General features: G+C 35.5%; 1 long non-coding RNA gene across 1 annotated transcript; it reads right to left on the bottom strand.

The window, feature by feature from the left end:
• Positions 1 to 5950: 5950 nt before the first annotated feature.
• Positions 5951 to 6575, bottom strand: LOC142224033 (uncharacterized). Its single transcript, XR_012719004.1, has 2 exons — positions 6329 to 6575; positions 5951 to 6205 (listed from the first exon to the last, which is right to left on the bottom strand). It is a non-coding gene; the product is annotated as an uncharacterized LOC142224033 (long non-coding RNA).
• Between the last annotated feature and the right edge of the window lie 17445 nt (positions 6576 to 24020).

The raw sequence follows: 24020 nt of genomic DNA on the forward strand, positions 1-24020 counted from the left end.
TATGTTTGCATGTCTCCCACAATTTTGTTCAGGATTTCTTAAAATTTGTAAATTTTAAAAAAAAATTTAAAATTTTCTTTAACAAGTGAAAAAAAAATAATAAATATATAAAGTTTCTTAAATTTATCGAAAAATATTTAAAAATTTTTGTGAAATGCGCGTGATATATGCGTTTGTAATACAGTTTAGTAAAAATTTTCTAAAATTAACCAAAATTTTCTCTGCTGGTGTTTTTTGAGTGTACACTGAAAAAATATTTACGTGATATTAAAGATTACGCAACCTACATTTTAGGATGCGAAATTTACAAAATATTAAGAACAAAATTCTTTAAAATAATGAAATTTTAATTAAAATAAAGTTTATAATCTTTGCTTCAAAATTTTTTTCATTAAATTTAGGATATAAATTTTGTAAATTTGCATCCCTCCGTTAAAGGTCCATTGTCTTTGAACTAAGGCTAATTTTCCTTAAAGTAAAGAAACACATTTTTGATTTAAAGAAATTGTCCTTAAATTAACTGAAATATTGAAACTTTAGATTTAAGATGAAAATGCTTCAAATATAACTAAGACTTATTTTGAGGATTTAACGTCTTTGGATTTAAGTTTTTTTTGGAATTAATAAAACATTTTTACTTTGAAGTATCCGTTATAATTTGGATTTTTAAACTGGCATTGGCATTTGTGAGTACTTTTATTAATAAACCGCGAAAAGAGAATGAAAATTTGATAAATGATATCTGTATCCTAATTTTAATTTTATTGGTCCTAGATTTAAAGCCAGAAGCCTCATCTTTGGCTCGGAATCAATACCAAAATCCTTCAGGGAAGGTCAAAATCTTTGGATCCAAGTGAACTTTTGTTTTGAGTGTAGGTAGAGGCTAAGATGAGTATTAGGGAGCCACCGTGGTGCAATGGTTAGCATGCCCGCCTTGCATACACAAGGTCGTGGGTTCGATTCCTGCTTCGACCGAACACCAAAAAGATTTTCAGCGGTGGATTATCCCACCTCAGTAATGCTGGTGACATTTCTGAGGGTTTCAAAGCTTCTTTAAGTGGTTTCACTGCAATGTGGAACGCCGTTCGGACTCGGTTATAAAAAGGAGGTCCCTTGTCATTGAGCTTAACATGGAATCGGGCAGCACTCAGTGATAAGAGAGAAGTTCACCAATGTGGTATCACAATGGACTGAATAGTCTAAGTGAGCCTGATACATCGGGCTGCCACCTAACCTAACCTAAGATGAGTATTAATCTCATCTGATATTGGTTTGGAAGTGCAGACTGTTCTGTTCTGTTTTTAGTTGCATAAAGTTAAACCATATATTTTTATCCGTGTATTTGCTAGTGTATAGGTTTTCGTCTATAATTTGTAATCTACGATAACACCACACAATAACAATTGTGGTTAATATTTGTTCGTCCGGACTAGACAGTGAGAGGGAGAATTAAGGGCAAATATTAACACGGCACGTGCTTATGTTAAGCCACGAACATTGGTCTTCACAAGACAGAAGACAAACGGTAGGCGTTTGCATCGTTTTGTAGAAGCAGTCATAACACTCTGATTAAAGATTATGATTGATTGCGAAAGATACTGAATAACTTGAAATGTATTGTACTGATGAAATCCAAGAAAACAGAAAGAAAATATTTTTGTACCCTCTGCCAAATGTTGGGAATGCAACGGTTTATAATATATGTCACGAACCTTAGTGTACATATAAAAATGCTCTTCAAAAGGTATAATATTATATTTGTATTAAACATCAAATGAAAAGTTACACTAGAAAAACACATTGGTTATAGCAATATTCCATAGCATTTTCCCATCACTACTACACTAAAAAAAGTTTAGTTGGATCCAAAGATTTTCACCTTCCCTTAAAGATTGTGGTATTGATTGCGACCTCTCATTTATCAAATTTTCATTCTCTTTTCGCGGCTTAGTAATAAAGGTACTCACGTACAAATAAATGCCAGTTTAAAAATTCAAATTATAACGGATACTTTAAAATAACAAATGTTTAATTCCAAAAAAAAAAAAAAAAAAAAAAAACTTTAAACCAAAGACCCTAAATTCTCAAAATTAGTCGTAGCCTATATTTAAAGCGTTTTTATCTTAAATCTTAAGAATCAATATTTCAGTTAATTTAAGGATAATTTCTTTAAATCAAAAATGTGTTTCTTTACTTTAAGGAAAATTAGCCTTAGTTCAAAGACATGCGACTTTTACAAAATTTGTGTCCTAAATTTAATGAAAAAAATTTTGAAGCAAAGATTATAAACTTTATTTTATTTAAAATTTCATTATAAGAAAATTTGTCCTTAATATTTTGTGAATTTCGCATCCTAAAATCTAGGTTTCGTAATCTTTAATATCATGGAAATGTTTTTTTTTTCGGTGTAGGCAAATGTCAATGTCTTCAGGTTACAGGTATTCAACACAGAGTTACATTATGCCATTCAGTGAGAAACCTGAACTTTCTACGAAAACAGCTGACTACCTTAGACCTTATGTCTGCGTTGCCCACGGCCGTAAGTTCGGCCAGGCCGAATCTTATGTACCCTCCACCATGGATTGCGTAGAAACTTCTACGAAAGACTGTCATCCACAATCGAAATACTTGGATTGTGGTATCGTAAAAATTCGTAACATCGTTTTCTAAATTGTGAGTTAGTCCATACGTTGTATATATTAGACAAAAAAGTTATGTATAGGTAAGTCTACAAATAATTACGAATCGATATGGACTTTTTGCACGGTACGTAGAGAGCCAGAATTGAAATATGGGGGTCACTTATATGGGGGTTATATACAATTATGAACTTGATATGGACCAATTTTTGTGTGATTGGAAATCGATTTATCTGAGGGATATATATTACTATAGACCGATATGGACCTAGTTAGGCATGGTTGTTAACGACCATATACTAGCACAATGTACCAAATTTCAACTCACTCGGATGAAATTTGCTTCTCCAAGAGGCTCCAAAACCAAATCTCGGGATCGGTTTATATGGGGCTATATATGATTATGGGCTGATAGGAACCAATTCCTGCATGGTTGTTGGATACCATATACTAACATCACGTACCAAATTTCAACCGAATGGAAAGTAATTTGCTCTTTCAAGGGCCTCTGGAGGTCAAATCTGGGAATCTGTTTATATGGGGCCTATATATAATTATGGACCGATGTGGACCAATTTTTGCATGTTTGTTAGAGACCATATACTAACACCATGTACCAAATTTCAGCCGGATCGGATAAAATTTGCTCCTCTTAGCCAAATCGGGGGATCGGTTTATATGGGGGCTATATATAATTATGGACCGATGTGGACCAATTTTTGCATGGTTGTTAGAGACCATATACTAACACCATGTACCAAATTTCAGCCGGATCGGATAAAATTTGCTTCTCTTAGAGGCCTCGCGAGCCAAATCGGGGGATCGGTTTATATGGGGGCTATATATAATTATGGACCGATGTGGACCAATTTTTGCGTGGTTGTTAGAGACCATATACTAACACCATGTACCAAATTTCAGCCGGATCGGATGAAATTTGCTTCTATTAGTGTATCCACAAGCCAAATCGGTGGATCTGTTTATATGGGGGCTATACGTAAAAGTGGACCGATATGGTCCATTTGCAATACCATCCGACCTACATCAATAATAATAACTACTTGTGCCAAGTTTCAAGTCGATAGCTTGTTTCGTTCGGAAGTTAGCGTGATTTCAACAGACGGACGGACGGACGGACGGACATGCTCAGATCGACGCAGAATTTCACCACGACCCAGAATATATATACTTTATGGGGTCATAGAGCAATATTTCGATGTGTTACAAACGGAATGACAAAGTTAATATACCCCCCATTCTATGGTGGAGGGTATAAAAAAGGTTTACTTAAATCCAAAGATTTTAACCTTCCCTTAAGGTTTTTGGTATATTTTTTGTTTTTAATATTGTATAAATAATTTACCAACTAGTCCCATTAATGCCTTATGGCGCGGGACAGATTTGTATTGTATTAAAGTTGAATTGTTCAATAAAATAAATTTAAAAAAAAATTCCGAGCCAAAGATGTGGCTTCTTTAAAATAAATAATTTTTTTCTGGCTTTAAATCTAGGATCAATAAAATTAAAATTAGGATACAGACAAAATTGAATTAGTAAACAAAAGTTTTTGGAGTTGAACTGCATTTCCTTATTTATGAAAATTAAGGAGTACATGTTTATTGCAATTTTATCACAATCTGAACAGAAACGCCTAATATTAGGAGCTATACTTGGTTTTACACCTACAGAATTAGTTTAAGTATAGTGGCAGCCCGGTATATCAGGCTCATTAGACTATTCAGTCCATTGTGATACCACAGTGGTGAACTTCTCTCTTATCACTGAGAGCTGCCTTATTCTATGTTATAGGTTAGGTTAGGTTAAATGGCAGCCCGATGTATCGGGCTCACTTAGACTATTCAGTCCATTGTGATACCACCACCATCCATACCACCATATAAATAAGGCCACTACCCAGTAAATACTGGGTAAGCACCGGTGATTCTTTCAGTAATACCGGTAATCAAAAAGATACTACTTGCAGTATTACCTGGGATTTAAAAATAATAACTTACCTGTGTAGGCAAAAAGTGATTTGTTCTATTAATACCGGTAATCAAAAAGATACTAATTGCAGTATTACCTGGGATTTAAAAATAATAACTTACCTGTGTAGGCAAAAAGTGATTCTTTCTATTAATACCGGTAATCAAAATCATATCTTGAGGTCCGGGTTCGGCTCTACAGTGGGCACCGTTAATAGTAGCGATAAGTAATGCCAAATTACATTTCAGAAAAAAAAAATTGCCAATAAAATATACCTTTGTTTTCTAAAATTGTATAGTACATAATTTATATTACAAAATAACATGATTGAATAGATCCATATATAGTATGTTGGATTACAAAACAACAGGGGTGAGTTCGCACTTTTTGGGTATCTTTATGGTAAAGATATTATTTTTGGAGAGCTGGTATGCTTGCGAAGAAGTACTTATTTTTCGACTGCTGGTATGCTTGCACGGAAGTACTTTCCTCCAATGTCATGCCCGTGTAAAGGTATTACTACTGATATATGTACGAGGAAGTCGTTACCAATTCGGCGCAGGCATACTTGTTATCATACCTGGTAATAGGAGTTTTTGCTGGGTATGGTCAAAAATAAGGTTAATAGGGGTAAATTTTTGAAAATCGGACGCTACATATATGTGGGAGCTATATCTATATCTGACCCGATTTGGATGATGTCTTTGGTTTATACCACACAGTGTTACCTTGTGCTAAATTTTAGTAAGATCGGTTGATAAATAAGGGTTTTATGGCCAAATTAGGGAAAATCGGGCAATACATATATATGGGAGCTATATCTAAAACTCTGAACCGATTTCGATGAAATTTTGCACATAAAGTAAGTGATATAGGAGATTAAATTTAGCCAATCGGTTGATAAATAAGGGTTATATGACCAACTTTGGGAAAATCGGGCAATACATATATATGGAAGCTATATCTAAATCTGAACCGAATTCGAAAAGATTACTTTGTGCGACATTTGGCGACGATCGGTTAGTAAAAAAGTGCAACGTGGCCCCATTTGTCGAAATCGGGCGATACATATATATGATGTCATCCACGTAACCTTGTTGTAGAGGTGTGCACGTAACACGAAATTGTTGTGACTCACGAAAATTTCCGTAACTCACGCGTGAGTCTATCCGAAAATATTTTGATTAATTTTGTTATAAAATGTTTGAATAGTTTGAAGTTATGGATGTATTATTTATTATCTAAAGAAAGAAAGGTTTCGTTTCGTAGAAAATCGATTAAAATATTCATAAGAAAACAGAACCACACATACACATACACACACGTTTAACTTTTAACATTCATGCTATTTTATTATTTGAGTTTGGACAAAGTTTCCTTAAATGGACATTTAATACTCTATATGAATATAATCGCTCCTGGAAATCTTAACACAACATCCCAATTTTGTTCTAGTCACTTCACTCACGTTAACTATTTTGGGATGTATAATAAACTTATTTTCGACATAACATAACAATTTGTAATCAATACATGGACCGATTATCCAGAACCCTATAAAATGTCAGGCAGCACACATTCTATGAAATCCATAATAATAAAATCATATTTATCCATTAATAAAAAGTAAAAGATATACATCTGATAATAACTCTTTTTTTGGGATGAAAACAAAATTCTCGGATACCTTGGAATAGACCTACGTAGTATAGCGTTAATATAGCACATTCAACTGGGACAAGATGTAAGGTTGTTCTTTTCTTCTCCGTTTCCATTCACATTTAACATAAACACACAGAACACTCGATCGGATTCTCAGGAAAATTAATGAAATATCCCAATGATGAAGAAAATATCATTTTTACGGTTATTTCGTTGGTACATTTTTATGATTCTTTTTGTGGACGGACAGACAGATAGAGGGCTCGTCCGCTTGCCCATTCCTCCTTGGTGCGTGTGTGTGAGAGTTCATACAATGAAATTATGTTTTTGTTGATTTGATATTTTTTTTTGAATGATGTTTGTTTATATTTTGTTGTGTTTTGAAAACACATTGAAATATTTGTCAGCACCAAAACAAATCATATTTATACCCACCACCATAGAATGGTGATAATGGGTATAATAAACCAGCAAAACAAATTGGAAGTGCTTCTAAAGGCACAACTTTAAAAGCACTTCCAAAAATGTTCTTCCAAAGATGTTCTTTACTTTAACTACACAGGAAGCTCTTTTAACTCAATTTTATTGTAACACGTTTCTTTCATATTTTTGAAAAGAAATTTTAACTTTTTCTGTTTTTAAAAGATTTAAAACAGAATAAGGATTAATAAAATGGTACAAATTATTAAATTTTTTTTCGAAAAAAATGCAAAATCTATTCTTAAAAAAATGCCAATTTTTGCAAATATTGGATGTCAAACGTTTCAGACAAGCGGTACAATGCTTTAAAAATCATAAAAAATTATTTATTTGACAAATTATTGCAAAATTTTTTAATTTACATCCAAAACACTAAATTCCGATCACACCTTAAGAAGTGCTGCAAATTCAGTGCAACGGCATTTGAAATGGTGGCCATCCGTCCTATGACAAGCCCGTGTTAAATTCGTCGCTTCTGCGCCACTTCCGCATCCAAAAAGAGCATTTTCACTACTTTTTTGGCGTTGCTTTGTTTGCTGGGAAGTTTGTCATTACGTTTGTATGTTAACACATCGAAATATCGATTTCCGACTATATAAAGTATAAACATATATTCTTGATCAGGGAGAAATTCTATGACAATACAACCATGGCCGTCTGTTTGTCTGGCTGTCCGTTGTAATCACGCTACAGTCTTCAATAACGAAGCAATTTTGCACAAACTCGTCTTTTGTTTGCAGTCAGGTCAAGTTCGAAGATTGGCTATATCGGTCCAGGTTTTGATATAGTCCCCATATAAACCGACCTCCCGATTTGGTGTCTTGGGCTTAAAGAAACCGTAGTTTTTAACTAATTTCCATGATAAAACTACTAAAGGTACTACATCACAGTAATCTGTTGACAGCTGAGTACATCCAACTGTCAAAAACATACATATGGGGCTGTATATAATTATGGACTGATATGGACACATTTTTTAATGGTTGTTAGAGACCATATACTAACACAATGTACCAAATTTCAGCCGGATCGGATGAATTTTGCTCCTCTAAGAGGCTCCGGAGTTCAAATCTGGGGATCGGTTTATACGGGTGCTATATATAATTATGAACCGATATGGACCAATTTTTGCATGGTTGTTAGAGACCATATACTAATACCATGTACCAAATTGCAGCCGTATCGGAAGAAAATTTGCTTCTCTTTGAGGCTCCGGAGGCCAAATCTGGGGATCGATTTATATGGGGGCTATATATAATTATGGACCGATGTCGACCAATTTTTGCAAGGTTATTAAGGACCATATACCAACACCATGTGCCAAATTTCAGCTGGATCGGATGAAATTTGCTTCTCTTTGAGGCTCCGCAAGCCAAATCGGGGGATGGGTTTATATGGGGGCTATATATAATTATTGACCGATATGGACCAATTTTTGCATGGGTGTTAGATACCATATACCAACACCATGTACCAAATGTTAGCCAGATCGGATGAAATATGCTTCTCTTATAGGCTCTGCAAGCCAAATTTGGGGGTCCGTTTATATGGGAGCTATAGGGTGATACGGTCAAAATTTGGTCAATATAAACATGACGTATTTCTTTCAATTTTGCACTTAAAAAACCTGAACACCCCTCATTTTGAAGGTGTGTGTGTGTAGAATGTTGCTCCTATTTTGATTTTGGAAAATGTCAAAATGTCAAAATGCCGTCCAAGCAAGAAGAGCAGCGTATCAAAATTTTGCTCGCGCATCGCGAAAATCCGAGCTACTCGCACGCAAAGCTGGCAAAATCGCTAAAAGTTGCCAAATCAACCGTTACAAATGTAATTAAAATGTTTGGGGAACGTTTGTCGACAGCCAGGAAGTATGGATCGGGGGGAAATCGAAAACCGGAAGCCGCTGAGACGACAAAGAGAGTTGCCGGTAGTTTCAAGCGAAACCCTAACCTCTCTCTCCGAGATGCCGCAAATAAGCTGGGTTTATCGTCTACAACCGTGCATCGAGCCAAAAAACGAGCCGGACTATCGACTTACAAGAAGGTAGTGACTCCAAATCGCGATGATAAACAAAATACGACGGCCAAAGCGCGATCCCGGAGGCTGTACACGGCGATGCTGACGAAGTTTGACTGCGTGGTAATGGACGACGAAACCTACCTCAAAGCCGACTACAAGCAGCTTCCGGGACAGGAGTTTTATACGGCAAAAGGAAGGGGAAAGGTAGCAGATATTTTCAAGCACATAAAACTGTCAAAGTTCGCAAAAAAATATCTGGTTTGGCAAGCCATCTGTACCTGTGGCTTGAAAAGCAGCATTTTCATAGCTTCCGGGACTGTCAACCAAGAAATTTACGTGAAAGAGTGTTTGAATAAACGTCTGCTGCCTTTCCTGAAGAAACACGGTTGTTCCGTACTGTTTTGGCCGGATTTGGCATCTTGCCATTACGGTAAAAAGGCCATGGAGTGGTACGCCGCCAACAACGTGCCGGTGGTTCCTAAGGACAAGAACCCTCCCAACACGCCAGAGCTCCGCCCAATTGAGAAATACTGGGCTATTGTCAAGCGGAACCTAAAGAAGACCAAAAAACTGCTAAGGACGAGCAGCAGTTCAAGGTAAACTGGCTTTCTGCGGCGAAGAAGGTGGACAAGGTGGCTGTACAAAATCTGATGGCAGGTGTCAAGCGTGAGGCCCGGCAATTCGGATTTGGAAAAGCGAAAGCTTAACTGAATATTTTTCCTGAATTTTATACTAATTGAACTTGAAAAATAAATTTAATTTGATTTTTTTAAATAAACGATTTCACCGATTTACACGCGTTTTTCCTTGACCAATACCAATACCATCTGACCTACATCAATAACAACTACTTGTGCCAAGTTTCAAGTCGATAGCTTGTTTCGTTCGGAAGTTAGCGTGGTTTCAACAGACGGACGGACGGACATGCTCAGATCGACTCAGAATTTCACCACGACCCAGAATATATATACTTTATGGGGTCTTAGAGCAATATTTCGATGTTTTACAAACGGAATGACAAAGGTAATATTCCCCCTATCCTATGGTGGAGGCTATAATAAAAATAAAGTGCTTTATTTCATTGCATTACATATCAGACACCTTTTTTTTTGGCTACGATCGATTTATATTGAGAAGTCTATACATAATTATGAGCCGATATGGACCCATTTATGTATGGTAATTAGAGGCATACAAGTTGTTACTCCATGAGGGTTTGGAAATCAAATTTGGGGACAGGCTTATATAGATTTGGTACGTGACATGACATCAACTGGATCGGATAGAATTCTCTTCTCCAAAAGGTTCTGTTAGTCAAATCAAGGGTTTGGTTTATATGACAGCTATACTCGTATATATGAAAGCTATATGTTAGCGTGATTTTAACTCAAAATTTCACCACGATCAAGATGTATAAATTTTAAGCCCAACATTTCGATGCGTTATGGAGTTAGTATATCCCCTCTTATAGTGGAGAGTACACAAATTATTTTTGCCTGTGTATATAGTGGAACTTCTCATGTTTGGACCCTCCGAAAAAGGTATACCTAACTGGACAAGTCCTATGAGAGTCTTCCCTGTATATCGAAGAGCACCGTACTGTTATTTTTTTTGGCAGCCGGCTAACCATAACCATAATAATTAACAATGTCGCTGAAAACATACCAGCGCCTAGCACTGGTATCCTGCTGTGTAAAAAAGCCAGCACGAGCAAATGAGAACAAATGCAGCCCATAATGACACAGGCAATAGAGGTGAACTAAAAAGTGGGTCTCCTTACGCTCTAGACAATAGATTACACAAAAACCATGGTAGATGATCTTTTTTTTAGAAGCGAGTAGACAAAACATTTAGAACAAGTGTATTATGGATTTTGTGTTCAAGGTATTTCATGTACATTAAAAAAATGTACCATTTTTAATGGCCATGAAAACGGAAGAGAAGTGACATTTTTTTAAAATTAGATCATAACCTTGAACTATGTAATATTTATGATTTATTGGACATCACAAAATTATTACAAGGTTATAGTTTCATTCTATTTCTAAAGAAAATTAAGTCGAACCATGAGTAATAGAAGGCAGATAAGATATTCGACCACCAAGAAAAACCTCAATTTCACACGCAAAATGTTCAATACTTGGAATTCGTTGAATAATCTGAAGTTATTATTGGATATTAACAGAAAAATGCATTTGGTAAAAATGTGATATAAGAAAAGTAACAAAGACTTAAGTTCGAACGCAGGCTGCTATATGGATTAGACCCCAGACCAATTCTACCAAATTGGTGCTATAGGCAGAACATTTAAGAGTTATTTTCCATTCGAAGATTTTGTATAAACTAGGAAAGAAATTAGAATTCATTCGTTTTTTGCTTTTTTTCTTCATGTGTAGTACATGTCCCTTTATAACGAGTTATGGACAACGTAAATATCCAAGATACAGATTTTTAAGTCGAATCACTTAACAACAAGGTCGACACGACTCCATTGAAAAGTTCATCAATTTTTGCATAGGGAAAAATACTCTATATTAGAGAAATACGCCTTTTATGCTAAGCAAAACTCGTATTCTTATTTTAGGGACAAGAACTCTTTTGAAACATATTTTAATTTATTCGTTTCTCAGCTTCTCTCTTCGTGTGCTGTCAAGGTACTTTAAATAAATTTCCACATTCAGATTCGACTTTAAGTAGAAATTATGCAATGTTGCAAGCAAAAATCGTCTTTAAAATAAAGTGTTTAAAGACACCTCCTATTTTCGAACGTTTTTATACCCTCCACCATAGGATGGGGGTATAACATATTTACTTTGTCATTCCGTTTGTAACACATCGAAATATTGCTCTAAGACCCCATAAAGTATATATATTCTGGGTCGTGGTGAAATTCTGAGTCGATCTAAGTATGTCCGTCCATCCGTCCGCCTGTTGAAATCATGCTAACTTCCGAACGAAAAAAGCTATTGGCTTGAAACTTGGCACAAGTACTTGTTATTGCTATAGGTCGAATGGGTCTGGGTCGTGGTGAAATTCTGAGTCGATCTAAGTATGCCCGTCTGTTGAAATCACGCTAACTTCCGAACGAAAAAAGCTATCGGCTTGAAACTTGGCACAAGTACTTGTTATTGCTATAGGTCGAATGGTATTGGGCCATATCGGTCCGCTTTTACGTATAGCCCCCATACAAACGGACCCCCAGATTTGGCTTGCGGAGCCTCTAAGAGAAGCAAATTTCATCCGATCCGGCTGCAATTTGGTACATAGTGTTGGTATTTGATCTCTAACAACCACGCAAAAATTGGTCCACATCAGTCCATAATTATATTAGCCGCCATATAAACCGATTCCCAGATTTGACTTACGGAGCCTCAAAGAGAAGCAAATTTCATTCGATCCGACTGAATTTTGGAACGTGGTGTTAGTATATCGTCTCTAACAACCATGCCAGAATTGGTCCATATCGGTCCATAAATATATATAGCCCCCATATAAACCGTTCTCCAGATTTAACCTCCGGAGCCTCTTGGAGGAGCAAAATTCATCCTACCCGTTTGAAATTTGGAACATGGTATTAGTATATGGGTTTTAACAACCATGCAAAAATTGGTCCACATCGGTTCATAATTATATATAGCCCCCATATATAGGTTTGACCTCCGGAGCCTCTTGGAGCAGCAAAATTCATCCGATCCGGTTCAAATTTGGAATGTGGTGGTAGATATGCCCGCTAGCAAATTGGCCCATATCGGTCTATAGTTAGGTTGGGTTAAAGTGGCAGCCCGATTAAGTTTTACTCACTTAGACTATTCAGTCCATTGTTCTATATAGCCGATCCCCAATCACACAAAAATTGGTCCATATCGGTTCATAATCATGGTTGCCACTCGTGCCAAAAATAATCTACCGAAATTTTATTTCTATAAAAAATTTTGTCAACATTTTATTTCTATAGAAAATTTTGTCAAAATGTTATTTCTATAGAAAATTTTGTCAAACTGAATTATATACGTATTTAATCGGTCTTTTTATACCCTCCATCATAGGATGGGGGTATATTAACTTTGTCATTCCGTTTGTAACACATCGAAATATTGCTCTAAGACCCCATAAAGTATATATATTCTGGGTCGTGGTGAAATTCTGAGTCGATCTAAGCATGTCCGTCCGTCCGTCCGTCCGTCTGTTGAAATCACGCTAACTTCCGAACGAAACAAGCTATCAACTTGAAACTTGGCACAAGTAGTTGTTATCGATGTAGGTAGGATGGTATTGAAAATGGGCTATATCGGTCCACTTTTACGTATAGCCCCCATATAAAGGGACCCTCAGATTTGGCTTGTGGAGCCTCTAACAGAAGCATATTTCATCCGATCCGGCTGAAATTTGGTATATGGTGTTGGTATATGGTCTCTAACAACCATGCAAAAATTGGTCCACATCGGTCCATAATTATATATAGCCCCCATATAAACCGATCCCCAGATTTGGCTTGCGGAGCCTAAAAGAGAAGCAAATTTCATCCGATCCGGCTGAAATTTGGTACATGGTGTTGGTATATGGTCTCTAAAATCATGCAAAAATTGGTCCACATCGGTCCATAATTATATATAGCCCCCATATAAAACATTCTCCAGATTTGACCTCCGGAGCCTCTTGGAGGAGCAAAATTCATCCGATCCGGTTCAAATTAGGCACGTGATGTTAGTATATGGTCGCTAACAACCATACCAAAATTGGTCCAGTCACACAAAAATTGGTCCATATCGGTTCATAATCATGGTTGCCACTAGAGCCAAAAATAATCTACCAAAATTTTATTTCTATAGAAAATTTTGTCAAAATTTTATTTCTATAGAAAATTTTGTTAAAATTTTATTCGGTTCATAATAAAATTTTCATCATTGTCAAAATTTTATTTCTATAGAAAATTTTATCAAAATTTTATTTCTATAGAAAATTTTGTTCAAATTTTATTCGGTTCATAATCATGGTTGCCACTCGAGCCAAAAATAACCTACCAAGATTTTATTTCTATAGAAAATTTTGTCAAAAGTTTAGTTCTATAGAAAATTTTGTGAAAATTTTATTTCTATAGAAAATTTTGTTAAAATGTTATTTCTGTAGAAAATTTTGTCAAAATTTTATGTCTACTTTGTCAAACTGAATTATATACGTATTGGATCGATCTTTTTTGATTTAATATATACCACGCATGGACCTACATACAATTTAGAAGATGGTGTTAGGAGGTTTTAAGATACCTTGCCATCGGCAAGCGTTACCGCAATTTAAGTAATTCGATTGTGGATGGCAGTGTTTAGATGAAGTTTCTACGCAATCCATGATGGAAGGTACATAAGCTTCGGCCTGGCCGAACTTACGGCCGTATATACTTGTTTTAATTTAATGTATACCACGTATGGACTTACTTACATTTTAGAAGACGGTGGTAGGAGGTTTTAAGATACCTTGCCATCGGCAAGCGTTACCGCAACCCAAGTAATTCGATTGTGGATGGCAGTGTTTAGAAGAAGTTTCTACGCAAGCCATGGTGGAGGGTACATAAGCTTTGGCCTAGCCGAACTTACGGCCGTATATGAGTATACTTGTTTGTTTTTGCTTTGTAGTCCAGCGGATTATACCTTCTCAGTAATGCTGGTGATATTTCTGAGTCAGTCAAAGCTTCTCTAAGTGGTTTCACTGCATTATGGAACGCCGTTCGGACTCGGCTATAAAAAGAAGGGCCGTTGTCATGAGCTAACCATACAACCGGGCAGCACTCAGTGATAAGAGAGAAGTTCACCACTGTGGTATCACAATGGACTGAATAGTCTAAGTAAGCCCGAAAAACCGAGCTCCCACAATACATAACCTAACATAGAGAGGGCGGCCGAGCTTTAAGACTTTCTCCTATGGAAAGAGTACTATGTTGGCTTATGTGATTCCAAAGTGAAAATGGGCCCTTTTGGTGTCGATTTTCATGTTTCAGTTAAATTGTGTTGGGACTCATATTTATCTCTGGAACATTTATTGAGCGTGAAACAATTCTCTAAAAAGATCAGTATTAGGCATGAAATAACAGTCCAAAGAAATTTGAAATAAGGCCCAAATTTTGATATAGGGAGATGGAGTATTATTTATATATAATAATAAAATAACATCACAAAATAACAAATAAAATGATAGCCCAAATTTTTTTATTGCATTTAATAAAAGTTGCATGTGACTCAAAATTACAAGAACTTTAGACTCCGGCAAATAAGCCCTCTAGAAATAAGGCTCGAAATATAAAAATAAAATATGTCCCAAGAATAGTAAAAACGACCTTTGTTTGTTTTGTAAGTTTTTTTCATTATGAAATAACTCCCTACTTCATCCTAACTAAATGTTTCCCTAATTGTGATTTTGGGTTTCTATTTTCATTTTATATAAAATAGGAAGCAACATACGATGGGGGTTCGGAAACTTCTTAGCCTATCAATGAAAAAGAATAGTTAGTTTTTCAAAATTATTTTTATTTTTCAATATAATCTCCTGAAACTTCAATACACTTAGTCCAACGCTTTTCTAGCAATTATATCCCTAGATTAAAATAGTTTTCCTCAAGGTCTTCATAATAGTGGTTTACAACTGTAATTGTATCTTCATTTGAAGTAAAACGCTTGCCAGCAAGAATATTTTTTTTTAGATTTTGGGAACAAGTAAATGTCAATGGGAGCTCAATCAGGAGAATAAGGTGGGTGGTCAAGGAACTCTTACTTAATTTCGTTGATTTTAGCCATTGTTAAAACACTCTTGTGCGCTGGTGCGTTATCTTAATGAAAAATTATTTTTTTTTTGTGTCGTAAGACAGGACGAAATCCAAGAAAAATCTTGGAATTTTAAATGGGCTCGATCATTTGAGATGCCCACGATATTGGCAATTTCACGCACTTTTATTCGTCGATCATTTAATACCATATCATGCACTTTGGCTATAATTTCTGTTGTTGTTACTGTTTTTGGACGTCCACTACGTGGTTCATCTTCAATGCTTGTACGACCACGTACAACCCAATTTTTTACTGTTGCATATGAATGGGCATTTTCACCTAACACATTCACCACATCATTATGAATTTCTTGTCCCGATAAACATTTTTTATATAAATATTTAATGACAGCACGCATTTCTAATTTTTCCATTGTAAAAAAATTGCGGATGCGTCGTTTTTGAACACCTGTTTCTATATGAAGGAGTTGCCAGAGACAGAGATGGAAGTTTCCAAAACACTTAACTTTTTTCTGTTTATACCGCGCTTTTTGTGCTAGGCTAAGAAGTTTCCGAACTGCCCTCGTAGGTTTAAAAAAATTACATTACAATGGTGCTTTCAAAAACAAACTTAATTTATATTTGAAAAAAAAATGTATTACAATAAAGGTCGATTAGGATTTATTCAAGTTTGTACTGCGTGACCTCACATTTTTATTTGTCATTCCATCGAAATATTGGCCTCAGAACGCATAAAGTATATATATTTTTGGTCGTGGTGAAATTCTGAGTCGATCCTATGATGGGAGCCACCGTGGTGCAATGGTTAGCATGCCCGCCTTGCATACACAAGGTCGTGGGTTCGATTCCTGCTACGACCGAACACCAAAAAGTTTTTCAGCGGTGGAATATCCCACCTCAGTAATGCTGGTGACATTTCTGAGGGTTTCAAAGCTTCTCTAAGTGGTTTCACTGGAATGTGGAACGCCGTTCGGACTCGGCTATAAAAAGGAGGTCCCTTGTCATTGAGCTTATCATGGAATCGGGCAGCACTCAGTGATAAGAGAGAAATTCACCACTGTGGTATCACAATGGACTGAATACTCTAAGTGAGCCTGATACATCGGGCTGCCACATAACCTAACCTAACCTAACCTATGATGTCAGTCCGTCCGTCTATTGAAGTTACGCTAGCATCCAAACAAAATGAGCTTTCGGTTTGAAACTCGATACATGTCGGTATTGCAAATGGGCCATATCGGATCAATTTTAGGTATAGTCTCCAAATAAACCGATCCCCAGATTTGATTTCTGGAACCTCTTCCAGGAGTAAAATTTAATTCATCCGATCCGGCTAAAATTTGCTACGTCATATGACAATAATTTAAAAGATTCCCGGATTAAAATTACTGCAAAAAACACTTCGACGTTAGTATGCATATTTTATCTGGAGGACATGAAATTGATTTAGAGGAATACATAAAAATTTTTCCCTTTTACAAAAAAAATCTTAGTCTTTGCCCGCAGTGGTAAATACATTAAAAACAAAAAAGTGCAGATAGAGAGAGAGAGAGAGAGAGTTTTCTCGTTGTTAAACATGCATTCGTTTTATATTTAAATATTGTATATCGAAGCAACAAATTTAATGTCGAGTTTGTCATAAATTTCTTGTTGACCCAAATCAATCAACATGATTTGTAGTACCCACCTCAATGACTATGCGGCATGCTGGTTGAAGACATAAGCATATCGGGGGGCGGAACAGAAGGCATAACTTTATAATTATTCATACAATTACAACAAATAATAATAATAAACAAAACAGAAAAAAAAACATAACAATCGATGCATCGATGATAACATCCCATAAACAAAAATTCATTGATCCGTTTACACGGTTGAATGTATAAATTGCATATGATGGCACATTAGGGTAGGGAGATGGATTACAATTTATTTAGGAAAGACTGAACTCGGTAGTTTTTTGAAAACAAAAGAAGATGTTTCAGTTTGAAAAAAAAAATTACAGAAAAGCCAGTCACTCTCTTTTAAAGCCTAAGATTCAATATATAAAATACCCCATGGATTCCGATGCTTTACACACAGAATGAAAAAGTTTGTATGCTATGATGGAGGCTATAAAAATGTCCATACTGAAAAAGTTAAACTAAAGCAAAATATTTTTCATTAACAGAAATAAATGCCCGCAATTTGCCTCTACGCGTGGCACTATTTTCCGGGTGTGACGCGGATTTCACAAAACTTAATATTTGTTGACAAATTCAGGAAAATTTATTAGACATAATTATTGTTTTTTCACTTTTTACAGAAAATTTCATAGTTAGAAGGTAAAACTTGGAGTTAAAAATTGCAAAATGTTTTTAGTGCCATACGCAGTTCATGATGGGCGCATTATTGGTAAAATTTATAAATTTTAAGAAATGTTAAACTATTTTGTGGGAGATCAAAATTTAGCATAAATAAAATTAAATTGGCTTCAGTGCTGAATAGAGTTCATTTTTTTTGAGTATAAAAAGAAAAATTTTAAATTTATTGTGGAAATTAAAAAAATAAAATCTTCCTAGTAAAAACAGCATTGCAAAAAAAGTAGTGAAACAATTTTTTTTTGTATTCGGAAGTAGCGCAAAATTTTCGCAGAAGGGATGAATTTAACATGGGTTTGTCATAGGACGGATGTCCAGCATTTCAAAAGCCGTTGCACTGAATTTGCTTCACTTTTTAAGGTGTGAATTCAGGGTTTTGGATTAGAGGTGTGCGCGTGAGTGAAATTTCACTCCCACTCACGCACATTCACGAAACAAAATGTTTATTCACGCACGCTCACGCACGATACGTGTGGTAGCCAATCACGCTCACGCACATTCACGAAATTAAAACCTTTACTCACGCACGAACTACTTTTAAGGACTCACACTCACGCACGATTCACGACAATTTACGCGATTCACGAGACTCACAACATTTTCTAACCGAAAATGTGCAATGGAAACAAAATTTAAAAATCAAATATAAAGGGTGATTTGTTAAGAGCTTGATAACTTTTTTAAAAAAAAAAACGCATAAAATTTGCAAAATCTCATCGGTTCTTTATTTGAAACGTTAGATTGGTCCATGACATTTACTTTTTGAAGATAATTTCATTTAAATGTTGACCGCGGCTGCGTCTTAGGTGGTCCATTCGGAAAGTCCAATTTTGGGCAACTTTTTCGAGCATTTCGGCCGGAATAGCCCGAATTTCTTCGGAAATGTTGTCTTCCAAAGCTGGAATAGTTGCTGGCTTATTTCTGTAGACTTTAGACTTGACGTAGCCCCACAAAAAATAGTCTAAAGGCGTCAAATCGCATGATCTTGGTGGCCAACTTACCGGTCCATTTCTTGAGATGAATTGTTCTCCGAAGTTTTCCCTCAAAATGGCCATAGAATCGCGAGCTGTGTGGCATGTAGCGCCATCTTGTTGAAACCACATGTCAACCAAGTTCAGTTCTTCCATTTTTGGCAACAAAAAGTTTGTTAGCATCGAACGATAGCGATCGCCATTCACCGTAACGTTGCGTCCAACAGCATCTTTGAAAAAATACGGTCCAATGATTCCACCAGCGTACAAACCACACCAAACAGTGCATTTTTCGGGATGCATGGGCAGTTCTTGAACGGCTTCTGGTTGCTCTTCACTCCAAATGCGGCAATTTTGCTTATTTACGTAGCCATTCAACCAGAAATGAGCCTCATCGCTGAACAAAATTTGTCGATAAAAAAGCGGATTTTCTGCCACTGATTTTGGTAATAAAATTCAATGATTTGCAAGCGTTGCTCGTTAGTAAGTCTATTCATGATGAAATGTCAAAGCATACTGAGCATCTTTCTCTTTGACACCATGTCTGAAATCCCACGTGATCTGTCAAATACTAATGCATGAAAATCCTAACCTCAAAAGAATCACCCTTTAGTTCGACAGCTAAATTAATTTCAATTAACACACGAATAAGAATTAAATATTATTTTTGTTCGTGAATGTGATTTTGCAGAAATTTTATTCACGCATATTCACGATCCGACTTTATTTCTCACGCACGTGTGTCGTGTGTGAGACTTCTTTATTTTAGTCCCATTCACGCACATTTACGAGAGTTGCTTTGGATTTTGTGCACGACTCACGTGATTCACGCGTGTGACAAGAATTTCGTGTCACGCGTACACCTCTATTTTGGATGTTCATTAAAAAACTGTGTAATATTTTGCCAAACAAATAATTTTTAATAAATAATTTTTATTTTTTACTAAAGCTTATATAAAACGGTTGACCACAAATATTTCCAAAAATACTCAACTTTTCTAGAATGGATTTAACATTTTTTTTCCACAAAAATTTAAATAATTTGTACCATTTTAATAATTCTTACACTGTTTGTAACATATATGAAACAAAAAAGTTGAAGTTACCCTTAAAAAAATACGAAAAAATCGAGTTATAAAAATTTAATTAAAAGAACTTCCCGCACGGACGAAACAGACTGTTTTTTATATGTTTGGAACCCAAATTTTTTAACACAGTATTTTTAAGTGCAAGCATAAAATGTTCCTAAACTATGTTAAACTATGTTCCTAGGTTAGAACATATTATGTTTCGGACATAAAATGTTTGTAAATATAACATGCTTGGATTCAAACATATATTAATTTAGACATAGCCTATAAACATATATGTGTTTAGAAGGTTAGGTTAAGTAAAATAATGGAAGTAACCAATTGGTGCCTTAAAAAAAAATATATATATATATATATATACCCAAAAAAATTTCATTAATTTTTTTTTCTACCAGTGTATGCCTAAGGTGAAACATAATATGTTTAAACAATACAAATAATATTTTTTTCGGACAAATCCTGAAAATATATATGCTTGAAGCAAAATTTGTTTGGGGTAAACGTTATATTACGTTAAAATGAAGAACATCACCGGGAGAACATTTTTGGAAGTGATTTTAAAGTCGTGCTTTTAGAAGAATTTCCAATTTTTTTTCTGGGTTATTATATATCACCTCTCAAGAATTTCTTGCCAAGTGAAAATGAAATCCATTTCTGGAAGAGCATTTTTGAAAAGCATTGACTCAAGAACTTTCTATTTTTTTTGCTTGAGTATTATTTTATATTTTTGTCTGAGAATTATTTCGATCCACCTTAAGTTACGTTTAAATGGATGCTTCCCATTGCAAGGGTAGGTAGGTGGTATATGAATCTAGTAGAGCCAACTACTCGACTCGAATATGTTGTAAATAAATGTTGCTGGCAACTTACTCATACAGTGCACACAAATTAACTCCATGAATGTTAAACAAATATGTAAACAATTTCCATGTGACGAGGCTACAATGATGTGACTGCATCAGCTAACTACCACCTCTCAGCCAGCAAAAGGCCACAGACATCATAGGCAACCCCACAAGGCCAAAAAAGCAAACTTCACGTTGATGTTAGTAGAACAGTCTAAATGATCGTTCGCCTCAACACATCATCATATTCGAAGTTGAACCCATATTTCAACAAATGATACATTTTAATGGTTGTATACAAGGGGCAACATGATCTACTTCGATCAGGAAACAACCCCTTTTTCATATTAAAAAAAAAAAATTAAATAAATATAATCAATTTTGAAAACAAATAAACACAACTACTGAGCTCAAGGAATACCAGGAATTCCAACATCAAGCATTTCTACATTAAGAAATTTATGACAAACAATATATACATCGGAAAGGAATGATGTACTGTTGCATTGTATTTCTTTCGGTCAATATGAATACAGTGGTTAAATAAGAAATAATTCATAAAAATTCGTCAGTTGACTATTTTACACTGAAAAAAATATTTACGTGATATTAAAGATTACGCAACCTAAATTTTAGCATGCGAAATTTACAAAATATGAAGGACAAATTTCTTTAAAATAATGAAATTTTAATTAAAATAAAGTTTATAATCTTTGCTTCAAAAATTGTTTTCATTAAAGTCCCATGCCTTTGAACTAAGGCTAATTTTCCTTAAAGTAAAGAAACACATTTTTGATTTAAAGAAATTGTCCTTAAATTGAATGAAATGTTGAAATTTTACATTTAAGATAAAAATGCTTCAAATATAGGCTAAGACTTATTTTGAGGATTTAGCGTCTTTGGTTTAAAGTTTTTGGAAGTTTTTGGAATTTAGAAAGCATTTTTTACTTTCAAGTATTCGTTATAATTTGGATTTTTAAACTGTAATTTGTTTGTACGTGAGTACCTTTATTAATAAAACGCGAAAAGAGAAAGAAAATTTGATACATGAGATCTGTATTCCAATTTTAATTTTATTGGTCCTAGATTTAAAGCCAGATAGGTCGCTAAAAATTTCTTTATTTTAAAAAAGCCGCATCTTTGGCTCGGAATCAATACCAAAATCCTTAAGGGAAGGTCAAAATCTTTGGATCCAAGTAAACATTTTTTTGAGTGTACTTGGAATATTTTTGCTTATGAGTTGAAGATTTCGCGAAAATGAATGGTACACATATCAAAAATGAGCTTCGATTAAGCTATTGAAGTTTCAAAATGTGCAAGAACTCTCCGATGTACGCAGGCCAGCTGAAAATGTACACCTTCGATTGGCCACCAAAGTTTAAGCACGGTTGGTGGTAATGGTGTGAGCTGCCGTAACGGCCGATGGTCGAAGTCCGCTCGTATTCGTTGACCTTAGACCATAGGCCACTGCAGAGCTACACCCGTACAAGGTGTGATGGTACGGGATTCCCAGATTTGATATCTTGAGCTTCCTGGGGGCGTAAATTTCGTCCAATCCGGTTATAACATAATTTGGTAAATTTGGTTTGCAACGTCAGCTTATCACTTCAAGGTTCTATGCAAAAATTGCTCTATAATTATATAGCCCTATTATAAACCGGTACCCAGAATTTTATTCTTGCGCCTCCTGAAGCAATAAATGTCACCCGATTTATTTTTTATGGGATGTCAGTATGCATCCTCCAACTACCAATTAAAAATTGAAAAAAAAAATTGAAGAGATGATGCACAGTGGAAGCAGAGATGATTCAATTTTTAAGAGGATAATTTTTATATGTTTTATCCATCGGAAATTAAATATAGGCCAGCCAGATCTATACTAAAGGCTGTGTATATGTTTACTCCCGAATGGAAATATATACTGACAGGCGATAGATAGATAGATTTGTATCTGGCGTTTTCTCTTCAATGAATCTATTGATTACGTTCCTTAATCTTCTTTGTCCATAAAAGCTTGAACAATAATTAGTTGTAAAGTAAAATCATGCATTTGGACGTTAATCGCCTGTTTTGGTATCAAACTAACATGAACAAGTATATATGGCCGTAAGTTCGACCAGGCCGAATGTTATATACCCTCCACCATGGATTGCGTAGAAACTTCTACGAAAGACTGTCATCCACAATCGAATTAAATACTTGGTTGTGGTATCTTAAATCGTTTTCTAAATTGGAGTTAGCCCATACGTGGTATATATTAGACAAAACAGGTATGTATAGGTAAGCCTAGAAATAATTACGAATCGATATGGACTTTTTGCACGACACGTAGAGAGCCAGAATTGAAATATGGGGGTCTCTTATATGGGGGCTATATACAATTATGAACTTGATATGGACCAATTTTTGTGTGATTGGGGATCGATTTATCTGAGGGCTATATATAACTATAGACCGATATGGACCTAGTTAGGCATAGTTGTTAACGGCAATATACTACCACAATGTACGAAATTTCAACTGAATCGGATGAAATTTGCTCCCCCAAGAGGCTCCAAAACCAAATCTCGGGATCGGTTTATATGGGGTCTATATATGATTATGGACTAATATGGACCACTTTTGGCATGGTTGTTAAATATCATATACTACCATCACGTACCAAATTTCACCCAGATCGGATGAATTTTGCTTCTCCAAAAGGCACCGGAGGTCAAATCTGGGGATCGGTTTATATGGGGGCTATATATAATTATGCACCGATGTGGACCAATTTGTGAATGTTTGTTAAAAACCATATACTAATAGCATGTACCAAATTTCAGCCGGATCGGATGAAATTTGCTTCTCTTAGAGGCAGCGCAAGCCAAATCTGGGGATCGGTTTATATGGGGACTATATTTAATTATGGACCGATGTGGACCAATTTTAGCATGGTTGTTAGAGACCATATACTTACACCATGTACCAAATTTCGACCGGATCGGATGAATTTTGCTTCTCCAAGAGGCTCCGCAAACCAAATCTGAGCGTCGGTTTATATGGGGGCTATACTCGTACGTTGATTACAATGGTTTAGTATTACAACACTGTAGACCTACTTTATCTATTTCCGATAGTGGCCCATTATTTACCGAATGCTCTAATTTGTCTTGCCTTCAACATCACTGTGAAAGGGAGGTCTGTTAA

Source organism: Haematobia irritans, chromosome 2 (assembly GCF_050003625.1).
Source record: "Haematobia irritans isolate KBUSLIRL chromosome 2, ASM5000362v1, whole genome shotgun sequence".
NCBI classification, from domain to species: Eukaryota; Metazoa; Arthropoda; class Insecta; order Diptera; family Muscidae; genus Haematobia; species Haematobia irritans.